We start from the raw sequence: 13,391 nt of genomic DNA on the forward strand, positions 1-13,391 counted from the left end.
TCTATCAACAAATTATCTAAAATATGTTATCAATTGGCTATTTGGGTGGCTACCTAAGAGCATGACAACTTCACAAATACTTTCACCATCCACAAATGGGGCAAACCAGTCCCATCACCACTGTCAGTCACATAAGGAGAGTGTGTCAAGCGTGATCAGAAATAATACATTTTATTCAGACCAAGTTGACAGTCCAGGGCTGAGTTAGAGTGAATGATGTCCCATTCTTCATGTCAGCTGTGAGGGTGACAGTAATGTGATGTGTTCCCACCCACAATGGAGGAACACAAAGACTGAACCTCAACACGACCCCATGCAAATGCTGTCATGTGTTCTCAGTCACACTGTAAACCCACAGTGCAGTCACAAAGCACGCAAGCAATTGGGGTTTGGTTATGAATGGGGCCCTGAGTTTGTACTGGCTATATGGTCCCATGTGGCTGATTTGGTAGAGCAAGATGCTCAAACCCAGGGTTTTGGGTTTGATTTCCACAGGGGACCAGTAAAATAAGAGTGTCTACTAAATGACTAAAATATAAATATATGGATTTGACCAGAAAATTCTGTAGGCCTGTATTTTCTCTTTGTCAGGTAGATTCTCTTGGTCAGGGATTGTGGATTATGTAGTCTGTCAAACTGTAGGGCCTCAGTTATGAGTATGATTCAACTAGTTAGGACTGTGAGTGAGTATGGTCCTGGGAGAAATAAAATGCTGATGTTTTATATTACGGACATAGTCCTTGAAGGTCCGTGTTGACCAAGGAAAGAGACAGGGGAAAAAACTGACGAGTATCAGAATATATTGTCTGCATATAGAGGTGAACTTGACCATTGCCTTCCTTTAGGGGTGTTGACGGTCTGTTGAGTGTTATTTTTGGCACCTCAAGTACCCTCAGATGTTGATGTGAATGAATCAACATTTAGACAACATCCTAATGTGATGGAGATGACCCAGTGAAGATAACCCAACCTTTGATTTAACCCCCTGCAACTCACTGTCTCAGTTTAGCCCACCAGCAGGGTACAAGACAATCCAGTCCATTTACCCCTCACTGAGATCAAAGCACCGGAGGTCCACCGTCTCCCTTTTTATTCTTCTCTACCAGACTCCAACTTTGTAAAGTCCTCTCACGCATATGAGATTGCACTCCAACCCCCTCTTTTGTAGGACCTAAAGACTGTCTTTTGATGGCAAAACAAACAGGGGCATTAAGAGGAAGGAGGGTTGGAGGGATGGAGGGAGGAAGGAGGAGAGAATCAAAGGGTTAGGTGAGTGGCGGTTTGGAGGGGGGATGTAGGGATGGGGGGGCAAGCATTTCCCATTAAGCCCTAATGACTGTTAATGGGACAATGGGGACCCTCAGATGCCATTACTGTGCCATTGTCTAATAGGATGCTTCCCCTCTGAGCTGAGGAGGCTGCTCTGGGGCTCTGCTCTTTTGATGCCACTGTGCTGACCCTAGGCAGGGTGAGGAGTGTCCATGTTTTCCTGGAAAGGGGAGTGAGATAGAGAGGGAGGAAGTCATGTGAAGGGGTAGAGGCATGGGGATCAGCATGAGGGAGAGAGAGGCGGGATTGTCCTATGTGCTAGGAGAGGGCAGGGGGTGAGAGAGACCCACATGTGAAAATTGTTTTTGGGACATGTGTGTGTGAGGTTCTACATGTTTCTCACACATCCAGTCACAACCAGGGACTAAGTAGAAACAACCCTGCTTAACTTCAGAGGCAAACCAGCAGTGGGATGCAGGGTCCTATGTTGCTGAAATTAATGTGCCAAAACGTGCAACTGGAAAAAAGGCAGCGAAAGCAAAGCATTTTATTTAATTGCGTTATCAGAAATATATCATAAATAGTTTTCATAAAAAATATTTTTTTGTTGCATTCATTAACAATTAGTTTGCTTTCGTATTTAAACAATTATTCCCTTGCAATATTTTGTTTTGCCATCAATAGTTTGGGTTTGTGTTTTGCTTTCAAAATCATTATATATTTTTTGCAATACTAAGAATGTTGTTCTCGACTTCAGACGTTTTGCCTGATAGTAATGGCACAAAAGTAACTCACACACTATAGGATTGCATAATATAATAACACTACTTCTATAGGATTGCATAATATAATAACACTATTACTCGTTAAGGTGTTAAAGTGGCAATCCATAATTGAAACATTAACATAGACTACGCTATGGATGCAAGACCTGACCATCCACGATTTTAAAGTTATAGTTTTAAACATGTTTCTAGCCTATACAGTGTTTGTTTACCTGTATTTTGTCTACAAACAATGGAGTAAATGTGGAGTTTTCTTACATGTGAAACTGCTAATTCGAATTTCACTGTAACATGTGACAAACAATCACATGAAAGTTTTTCATATAAAGTACCAGTCAACAGTTTGGACACACCTACTTATTCAAAGGTTTTTCTTTATTTTTACTATTTTCCACATTGTAGAATAATAGAGAAGACATAAAAACTATAAAATAACACATATGGCATCCCGTAGTAGCCAAAATTGTGAAACATATCAAATATATTTGAGATTCTTCAAAGTAGCCACCCTGCCTTGAAGACGGTTTTGCACACTCTTGGCATTCTCTCGACCAGCTTCATAAGGTAGTCACCTGGAATGCTTTTCCAACAGTCTTGAAGGCGTTCCCACATATGCTGAGCACTTGGTGGCTGCTTTTCCTTCACTCTACGGTCCAACTCATCCCAAACCATCTCAATTGGGTTTAGGTTGAGTGATTGTGGAGGACAGGTCATCTGATGCAGCACTCTATCACTCTCCTTCTTTATCAAATAGCCATTACACAGTCTGGAGGTGTGTTTTGGGTCATTGTTCTGTTGAAAAACAAACAATAGTCCCATTAAGCGCAAACCAGATGGGATGGTGTATCACTGCAGAATGCTGTGCTAGCAATGCTGCTTAAGTGTGCCTTGAATTGTAAATAAATCACAGTGTCACCAGCAAAGCACCCCCACACCATCTCCTCCTCCATGCTTCATGATGGGAACCACACATTCGGAGATCTTCCATTCACCTACTCTGCTTCTCACAAAGACATGGCGGTTAGAACCAAAAATCTGACCAAATGTCAGATTTCCACGGGACTAATGTTCATTGCTCATTTGTCTTGGCGCAAGCAAGTCTCTTCTTCTTATTGGTGTCCTTTAGAAGTTGTTTATTTGCAGCAATTGGAGCATGGAGGCCTGATTTACGCAGTCTCCTCTGAGCAGTTGATGTTGAGATGTGTCTGTTACTTGAACTTTGTGAAGCATTTATTTGGGCAGTGATTTAAGGTGCAGTTAATTACAGATTTCTTAGGCTGGTAACTGTAATGAACTTATCATCTGCAGCAGAGGTAACTCTGGTTCTTCCTTTCCTATAGCGGTCCTCATGAGAGCCAGTTTCGTCATAGAGCTTGATGGTTTAGAGGGAGTAGTGAGAGGGAGCAGGCAGCTGACTAGTGGTGGCTATTCAGCAGCCTGATGGTCTGAGGGTAGAAAATATTGGGCAATGTTCCAGTTTTTGCCATACTGCTTCTGTACTTAGTGATTGCAGTGGGTAGAACAGGGCATGGCTTGGGTGGCTGGGGTCCCTGATGATCTCCTTGACCTTCCTGCGACACCTGGTGTTGTAGTTGTCCTTTAGGGCAGGCAGTGTGCACCTAACGGTGCGTACGGCAGCACGCATCACCCTCTGAATTGTCTTGCAGTCCATTTCGTTGAAGTTGCCATACCAGGCTGTGTTGCAGCCCGACAGTATGATATCGATCGTACTCCTGTAGAACAGGAGGGGAAAGGCCAAATTTCACCAGCATCCTGAGGTTGAAGAGTCACTGTCGTGCCTTCCTCACCACTGTGTCAGTGTGGTTAGGACATTTCAGCTTCTGTGAGATGTGTACGCAAAATAATTTGAAGTTATTGACTGTCTCAACAGCGGCCCCATTGATGAGAACTGTGGCATGTCCAGCCTGGTTCCTCTTGAATTCCACAATCAGCTCCTTTGTTTTGCAAACTTTGAGGGAGAGGTTGTTTACCTGGCACCATGCCATCAGAGTGCCTACCTCTTCCCTGTAGGCTGTCTTGTTGTTGTTGTGTTGTCAGAAAACTTGATGATGCAGTTGGAACTGTGTGAGGCCACGCAGGTGTTGGTATACAGGGAATATAGAAGGTGACAGTGGACGCACCATTGTGGGAATCCTGTATTGAGAATCCGTGTCAAGGTGGTAATGTTGCCTACCTTCCCCACCTGGGTGTGGCCTGTCAGGAAGTCCAGGACCCAGTTGCACACGGATGAGTTCAGACCCAGGGCCATGAGCTTTATAATGAGCGAATAGGGCACTATGGTATTGAAGGCCGAGTTGTAGACAATGAACATCATCCTCACATATGCATCCTTTTGTCCAAGTGGGTAAGGGCAGTGTGCAGTGCAATGGTTGAAAGCATTGGCCATGGATCTGTCAGGCGGTAGGTGAATTGGAGAGGGTTAAGTGTGTCAGGGAGAGAGGAGATGATATGGTCTTTGACTCTCAAAGCACTTCATGATGACGGAAGTGAGTGCTACTGGTTGGTAGTCATTCAGTTCAGTTACTTTTATTTTATTTTCTTGGGCACGAGGATGATAGTTGACATCTTGAAGTGGGTGGGTATCGTAGCCTGAGCTAATAAGAGATTGAAAATGTCAGCGAACACAACAGCCAGCTGGTCTGCACATGCTCTGAGGGTTAACACGCTTGAATGACTTACATACGTCCTTAGTTGAGACCTTGAGTGTATAGCTCATGTTGTCATCGTGGGCTCTCCTCGGCAGCTCAGGGTCATTGTGCTTGAATCGTGAGAAAAGGGTATCGTTGGTGACCGCAATGTGGCTGGCTTTCTTTTTTGTAATCCTTGATCATTAAGAGTCCCTGCCACATACGTCATCTTGATCGATCTGCGTTTGTCCTATTTGTACTGTTTAACCAAACATTTGTCCCCTGTCACCTTGGCCTGTTTATAAGCAGCATCTCTCTCTCTTTCAGTTTTCCTACAAGGCTGCCTTCAATCCACGGTTTTTGATTCAGGAACATTTTGAAAGACATTATCGGTATCACATCATCTATGCACCCTGCTGGGTTTTTCACGCTCAACAGTTATTTGTGTGTATCAAGAATGGTCCACCACCCAAAGACATCCAGCCAACTTGACACAACTGTGGGAAGCATTGTAGTCTACATAGGCCAGCATCCCTGTGGAACGCTTTCGACACCTTGTAGAGTCCATACCCCAACGAATTGAGGCTGTTCTGCGGCTAAAAGGGGGGGGGGGGTGCAACTCAATATTAGGAAGGTGTTCCTAATGTTCGGTACACTCAGTGTACGTGTGAAACGGCTTTGCACAAAGTGGTTGTGGCTCGGGGACACTTTATAGAGCAGAATTCAGGCAAGCTTTTTGGCTGCTAACAGAAGAGGTTCTGGATCAGGAATAATGTAGAATCGGCATTTATATTCCCGGCTGTAATGTTGCCCCCCTGGTTCATCTGTTTACTGTGTTTTGTCTGGCACAGAGGGAATATTGGGAATTTTGGCTTATTATTTGTATTAACAATGGGCAGATTGTTTGTTTACAGTGAATGGGACCGAGCTGTGGCCGAGCTGAAATATCGGGCACATCAGGAAGAAAGAGTTGACCGAGGGAATCCACTTGAAGAACGCAGGTGCATGAGACATTCAAAACTGGACACTTGCCAAGATAGCACTTTAATGTAGACAGGCTGACTTCACTTGCTGACATGAATTAGAAAGATATAAAAGAAGGATCAAGTGCAATGCAAATGTGTTCATAGGAAATGTTTTGTTCAAATTATATTGTATGACTTGTAGTTTATTTTCAAGACATGCTCCTTATTGTAACTTCAGACCTCAATGCAATCCAATTATTTGACAGAAAAGGGTCCATAAATCACTAGAATATTCACAATTCCCTCCATTTCCAAGTACTGCATGTGGTGATAAATATCCTTTAGTTGATATCATCAGAGTAGGCCAGACCTGAGACCACAGAGGACTTGTTGGCCACAGATAGATGGAACACCAGCCTGGACCAAACCAGACACCCAGGGGCCCCCTACACTCTTAGAACCTATAAAGGTTATTTGGCTGTACCCATAGGAGAACCCTTTGAAGAATCATTTTTGGTTCCAGGTAGAACCCCTTTGGGGTTTTTCTAAGAATATAGGAGAGCCAGCCCAGCGTCAGAGCAACGTTCTTGGGGTAGGACACAGAGATGCCGTGCCTTCTGGCCACCACATGAGGAGCATTGCAGACATCACTGTGACTAAGACAAACAGATTGGGAAGAAATACATATGATGAGAAATATATTATCTTCTGTAGGGTTCAATGAACCAATTGACTCAGATTTGCCACAGCAATACATTAGTCAACATGATGCATCACTGTAACATAACTCAAATAAACCATAAATCCATTTGAGCAAATATGTCAATACTATTAATTAGTTATTACTAGTATATTAGCAATGTATTGACTTTTTGGGGAAAGTGTAGGTCCCATCATGGCCTTTGGAGAACAAGAGCAATCAACAACACTGACTCACCAGGTGAGGTCAGTCTACGACACACAAGCCAACTTCCTCACCGTGTGAAAGACTCCATAGTAGTATTTATACGTCATCCAGAATTTGAATCAGTAGCAACCAAATGTTTTCAAATGAGTTGCTCAAACACACAAAGCATTGTATAGTATGGCGTGTACCATTTTAATTACCAATTTCCCAGCGATAGGGAGATTTCCACCGTTGCTCAATCTCTCAGATAGTCACTGCAATTACTTCACAAAGATGAATAGTGTGCATTGTGCCTCTCTATAGGGCAAACGGTTGCCAGCACCCAACAGTATGATGAAACCTTCCTGAAAAAATGTTTTGTTAAGAACTTGTTTTGATCAGGATCCACATTCCGCAGATACATGCCCCTTTCATGTGACAGAATAACAGGTATTACGCATTACACTGCCTCATCTCTTTGGCCTTTTATCTGTGATGAGTGTCACTGTACATTTGTTTAAACAGCCCAGCCTTGTCAGGGATGTTTGGATTCCCACTTAGAGTAATAATGAAAGTTACACTGTGTACTCTAGCATAGAAAAAGTTTGTTGTGATTATCAGATGTTAAAATGAGATATGAGGTTTGAATACAGCTTGAAAATAAACGCAAGTACGCAGGGTGTTATTGTAACTCAATAAATATTTGGAAAATGTAAAAATGGTTTTCTGAACACACAAACATACCTCATAAGACATAACAATGATGGCTATCATCAGCAGTGTTATGACGTTATGGTAAATTGCAATTTCAGTGCACTTGATGAACAGGAGCAGTTCTGTGATTTTCTCGATAAGATCAATTTATGAAGAGTTTATTTCCAAAATGTTATATCCACCAATTTTTCATGTGTGTTATTTCATAGGAAATTATTGCTTATGGGTATCTTCATGTGTGTTCTCAGATTTTTTATTCATAGATTTAACGTTTTCTTGATATACATCACAGAATTCAGAAAAATAACAAAACCATTTGACATAGAAACACCATATTTATTAATTATAAAATTATGAAAAATATGAATAACATTGCACCAATGAAGCCAATAGATCATTTGACTTTAGTAAAGGGCTACACAATAAAGGCTAATTTACCAACATTTCTGAAACTGGATATATATAGCGTTTTGGATTGTAACTCTTCCAATGTTATGTTATGTTAATATTTACAGATAACACAATGTCATAATAGAGACATCTCAAAGCCCTAGAAGTATTGCAGGGGTTGCTCCAACACAGAGCCGACGGCATGGGCTTTTTGCTACCCTCCCTTCCGAGATGGCTACACGGCCCTTCCCTCCCTTCAGCAAATCAGATTATGCCTCCCATCTGCTCCTCCCTTCCTATAGGCAGAACTTTAAACAGGTAGTACCCGTGGTAAGGACTGTTCAACGTTGGCCTGATCAATCAGAATCTATACTTCAAGATTGTTTTGATGACGTGGACTGGGATATGTTCTGGGATACCTCTGAGAATAACATTGACATATACACTGACTCGGTGACTGAGTTCATCAGGAAGTGCACAGAGGATGTTGTTCCCACTATGATGATTATAACTTAGTCAAACCAAAAAACGTGGAAGCGAACCACTGCATTTAACCTCAGCAAGGTGACTGGGAACATGGACAAGTACAGTCCAGCTATGCCCTGGAAAGGCAATCAAACAGGCAAACATATCAGTACAGAGACAAAGTGGAGCCACAATTCAACGTTTCAGACATGAGACGTATGTGGCAGGGACTCCAGACAGTCACAGATATTAACTTCTCTAGGGTAGGGGGCAGCATTTGTAATTTTGGATGAAAAGCATGCCCAAATTAAACTTCCTTCTACTCAGATATGCATATAACTAGTAGATTTGGAAAGAAAACACTCTAAGTTTCCAAAACTGTTTGAAACTACCGATCCCGGATCCGGGAGAATTGTCATCAACTACACTAATTAGCATAGGCCAACGGTCAAAAAATATTACTATAAAATATTCTTATTCATGAAATCACAAGTGAAATATAGTGAAACACAGCTTAGCTTTTGTTAATCACCCTGTCATCTCAGATTTTGAAATGATGCTTTACAGCCAAAGCAAGACAAGCGTTTGTGTAAGTTTATCGATAGCCTAGCATAGCATTATGTCCAGCTAGCAGCAGGACGCTTGGTCACGAAAATCAGAAAAGCAATCAAATTAACCGTTTACCTTTGATGATCTTCGGATGTTTTCACTGACGAGACTCCCAGTTAGACAGCAAATGTTCCTTTTGTTCCATAAAGATTATTTTTATACCCAAAATACCGTTTGTTGGTCACGTTATGTTGAGAAATCCACAGGAAATAGTGGTCACGACAACGGCGAAAAAAATAAAAAATGATATCCATAATATCGACAGAAACATGGCAAAGTTTTTTATAATCAATCCTCAAGGTGTTTTTCAAATATCTATTTGATAATATATCAAGCGGGACAATTGGCTTTTCAGTAGGAGCGAGAGGAAAAATGACTACCTCTGTCTTTTACGCAAGAATCACTCTGAGAGCCTTCAGCTGGCCACTTACGCAATGTAGTCGTTTACGCTCATTCTTCAACATAAAGGCGTGAAACTACTTCAAAATGCTGTAGACGCCTTAGGGAATACGTAGAAAATTGAATCTGGTTGATATCCCTTTCAATGGCCAATAGGGGTGCATAGGAAATGAACACGGTTTCAAAATAAGAGGCACTTCCTGATTGGATTTTCCTCAGGGTTTCGCCTGCAATATCCGTTCTGTTATACTCACAGACAATATTTTGACAGTTTTGGAAACTTTAGAGTGTTTTCTATCCTAAGCTGTCAATTATATGCATATTCTAGCATCTGGTCCTGAGAAATAGGCGGTTTACTTTGGGAACGTTATTTTTCCAAAAATAAAAATAGTGCCCCCTAGTTTCAAGAATGTCTGTGAGTATAACCAAAATGATTTGGCAGGCGAAAACCTGAGAAAAATCCATTCAGGAAGTAAGATTTATTTTTTTTCTATTCAATGCCATTACAGTATCCATTGACTTAGGGCTCAAATTGCAATTCCTATGCCTTCCACTGGATGTCAACAGTCTTTAGAAATTGTTTCAGGCTTGTATACTCGTAAAAAATGAGTGAGTAAGAGCAGTCTCGTGTCACAGAGCTTTTTCATGTGCCCGACCAGAGAGAGTGCCTCTTGTTTACCTTTTATATTGACAAAGTTATTGTCCGGTTGAGGACTGAATATAAAAATAGTTTGACATGTTTCTATGACCTTTATGGATACAATTTGGATTTTTTTGTCTGCCTGTTGTGACTGCGTTTGAGCCTGTGGATTACTGAAGAAAACGAGTGAACGGAGGTTTTCGTATATAAAGAGAGACTTTATCGAACAAAAGGAACATTCATTGAATAAATTTGTGCAAACACTTCTGAGTGCAAACATATGAAGATCATCAAAGGTAAGTGAATAATGTTATCTCTATTTCTGACTACTTGGCTGGTTACTGTTTGTAAGGACTTGTCTGCTGGGAAACGTTCTCAAATAATTGTAAGGTATGCTTTCGCCGTAAAGCATTTTTGAAATCTGACACCGTGGTTGGATTCACAAGAAGTTAATCTTTAAACCTATGTTTAATAGTTGTATCTTTTCTGAATTTTTATCATGAGTATTTCTGTATTTGAATTTGGCGCTCTGCAATCTCACTGGATGTTGGCCAGGTGGGACGCTAGAGAGCCTTTTTATGTCTCTGTTTGGTCAGGGTGTGATTTGGGTGGGCATTCTTTGTTCTGTTTTCTATGTTTTTGTATTTCAATGTTTTGGCCGGGTATGGTTCTCAATCAGGGACAGCTGTCTATCATTGTCTCTGATTGGAAATCATACTTAGGCAGCCTTTTTCCCTTCTGTCATTGTGGGAAGTTGACTTTGTTAGAGGCATCATAGCCTAAGTTAAGCTTCATGGTCGTTTCTTTGTTTTGTTGGCGACATTTACCTAATAAACAGAAATGTACGCTCACAACGCTGCGCTTTGGTCCACTTATTCCTTCCAGGAAGACGGTCTTGACAGAACTACCCACCACAAACTGACAGGTTCATCTGCCTCACCTAATACCCATTCTTATGGGAAGCTGCTATTGACCACCAAGTGCTAACAGTCAGTATCTGGATAATATGTGTGAAATGATTGATAATGTATGTGATATCAACAGAGAAGTATATTTTCTGGGTGATTTAAAAATTGCCTGGCTCTCATCAAGCTGCCCACTCAAAAAACAACTTCAAGTGTAACTAGTGCCTGCAACCTGGTTCAGGTTGTCAGTCAACCTACCAGGGCATTTACAAACAGCACATGAATGAAATAATCAACATGTATTGATCACATCTTTACTAATGCTGCAGAAATTTGCTCATAGGCAATATCCAAATCCATAGGATGTAGTGATCATAATATAATAGCCATATATAGAAAAAACTAAGTTCCAAAGGCTGGGCCCAATATAGTGTATAAGAGGTCATACAATACATTTTGTAGTGATTCATATGTTGATGGTGTAAATGTGGAATGCATGCCAGCAAAGCCACTACACAACACAACATTAAACAATACATTAGTTGCACTATAACGATGACAAACGGTGCCCACAAACTGTTAGGGTCTACATAAAGCTGCCCCAACAGCAGAGTACCAACAGCAGAGTCCCAACACCTTAACACGGCTAAACCAGCCTCATTTGCTGCCTTTTAAATTTGCAGATTTGCTTAAACAAATGAAGTTTCTACTGACAATTGAGATGTACAAATTATGGCATAAGGGGAAGACAAGTGGATAATTTCTGTAATCTGTAATCTCGAATTAAGACAGTAATGAGCAAGTGACAAAGGACGTTGCCAATTTAACTATTTTTACAGCACTTTTGAAATGTACAGTGACAGAATTCAAAACACGGGCCGTTCTTACAGTGTACTCCCTGTACCAGTCAGAACCGTATGATAAATAAATGGGGCATATAAACAGACAATGAAAGTTCTCGCAATATTTGATGACGATAGATATACATTGTACATACCTACGCCTAGCGTTGCATCGTACATGACATACTGCAAAAGTAATATTGCAGGACTGCACATTATTGCAGGTGTACTAGCTAGCTGTCCTCATTCAATACTGCAAGAGTAATTTAGCTGAACATTCTTATGAGAACCACTGCCTGACCCAATCAGATGATAGTTAATCAACCCAATCAACTATATTATCTCCACCTCTGCTATGGTGAGTTGATGTGTGTCCCATTGACTCGAGTGGGCAGAGAAAGTACTATTTCTCTAAGGAACATTACAATATCATGAATTTATAATAAAAATCTGCAATATATGTATTTAAGATCTATCATGTTGCAGAGCCGCAGGCGAGCACCCACTGTCTGGATCCGGTGCCAGTCAACTGAGTGGTGGGACCACTGTGTTTCACAATTTACAGACACCCAATAGATCAATAACTTCCGCATGTCGGCAGAGACTTTCCAGCTCTTTTAAGGGAGTGGAATGCTGCCCCAGAGAATGGAGCATTTCAGCAGCCTGCAGTGCCACTTCGGGAGACGATGTGGGCTAATGCAAACACAGTGCGTGATGGACTCTTGGAACACTTTAACAACTAGGTACATGAGTGTGGATTACACAGGATTGCTATTTATTGCTAAAACGAAGGCTGGTGCTCTCTGGTGTGTAGGCAGGCAAAATAAAGAGAACATTACCATTAGGCAAATAAACACCTCGTTTAATAACAGATTTTCTCTTTTTTCTTTCTTTGTGATTTTCTCCCTCCTCTCACAGACACCCTCTGGACAACAAAGCGCCTGGACCAACAAGATAACTATTAGCATGACAGACAAAGCCTGGGCCCAGTTTACCAAAAAAGCATCTTAAGGCTAAGTTCATTGTTAGGGTCCTATTGCTCTAAAATGAACTTAGCCTTAAGATGCTTTTGGGAAACCAGGCACTGGTCCATAAGCTCAGTGGTTCTCTCCCTTTCTTGCTTACAGTATGCCCATCACATGAATTTACCCTTGGGGATTAATAAAGTACATTATATACTCCCTTATGTTAGACGTCTGTTCTTATAAGTTTAATTTTTTACCTGTGAATAGCCAACTACACAATTGTATCTTCTATTGTTGACCAATGTTTGATTGTTGTTTATTAAATCCAGTAGCGGTGCATGGGTAAAATCACTGGGGAAGCCAAGCCCCCCCAAAAAGACATATTACAAGCTATGTGTTGTGATAATTGTGTTGTTTGCTCTATAATTCAAATGCCTTGTGAACGTGATATATAGGCCGAAGGCAGAGACAGTAAGAAGACAGTGTTTCATCACAAAACCGGAGAGCAACCTCTGTCCGGTGAAGTCCATATTACATGTAACAAAAAGTTACATGACCTACAGCATGGTCAAACAAGTTAATGTTTCCGACATTTCCGGACTATTAAACAACTATTGATTTAGAACCACACAGAGTTACCACAAGTCGAGCTGCTTCCACTATTCCAGTACCATTTCAACTTCATCCTTTCAACATCATCAAATCACCTATGCTCAATGCTTCTGATTTGTTTGTGTGTGTGCGTGTGCGTGTGCGTGTGTGCGTGTGCGTGCATTCGTGCAAGTAGAAAAGACATGTTGACTCACCCTACTTGTTGACAAATGCCAATGCCATCCTCCTCTGTTTCATGTTGACGAAACACTACACACTTTTATTTTTTGCTGTCAGAGGCTACCTGGCTAAAATGCA

This window comes from Oncorhynchus clarkii, chromosome 23 (assembly GCF_045791955.1).
Source record: "Oncorhynchus clarkii lewisi isolate Uvic-CL-2024 chromosome 23, UVic_Ocla_1.0, whole genome shotgun sequence".
NCBI lineage: Eukaryota > Metazoa > Chordata > Actinopteri > Salmoniformes > Salmonidae > Oncorhynchus > Oncorhynchus clarkii.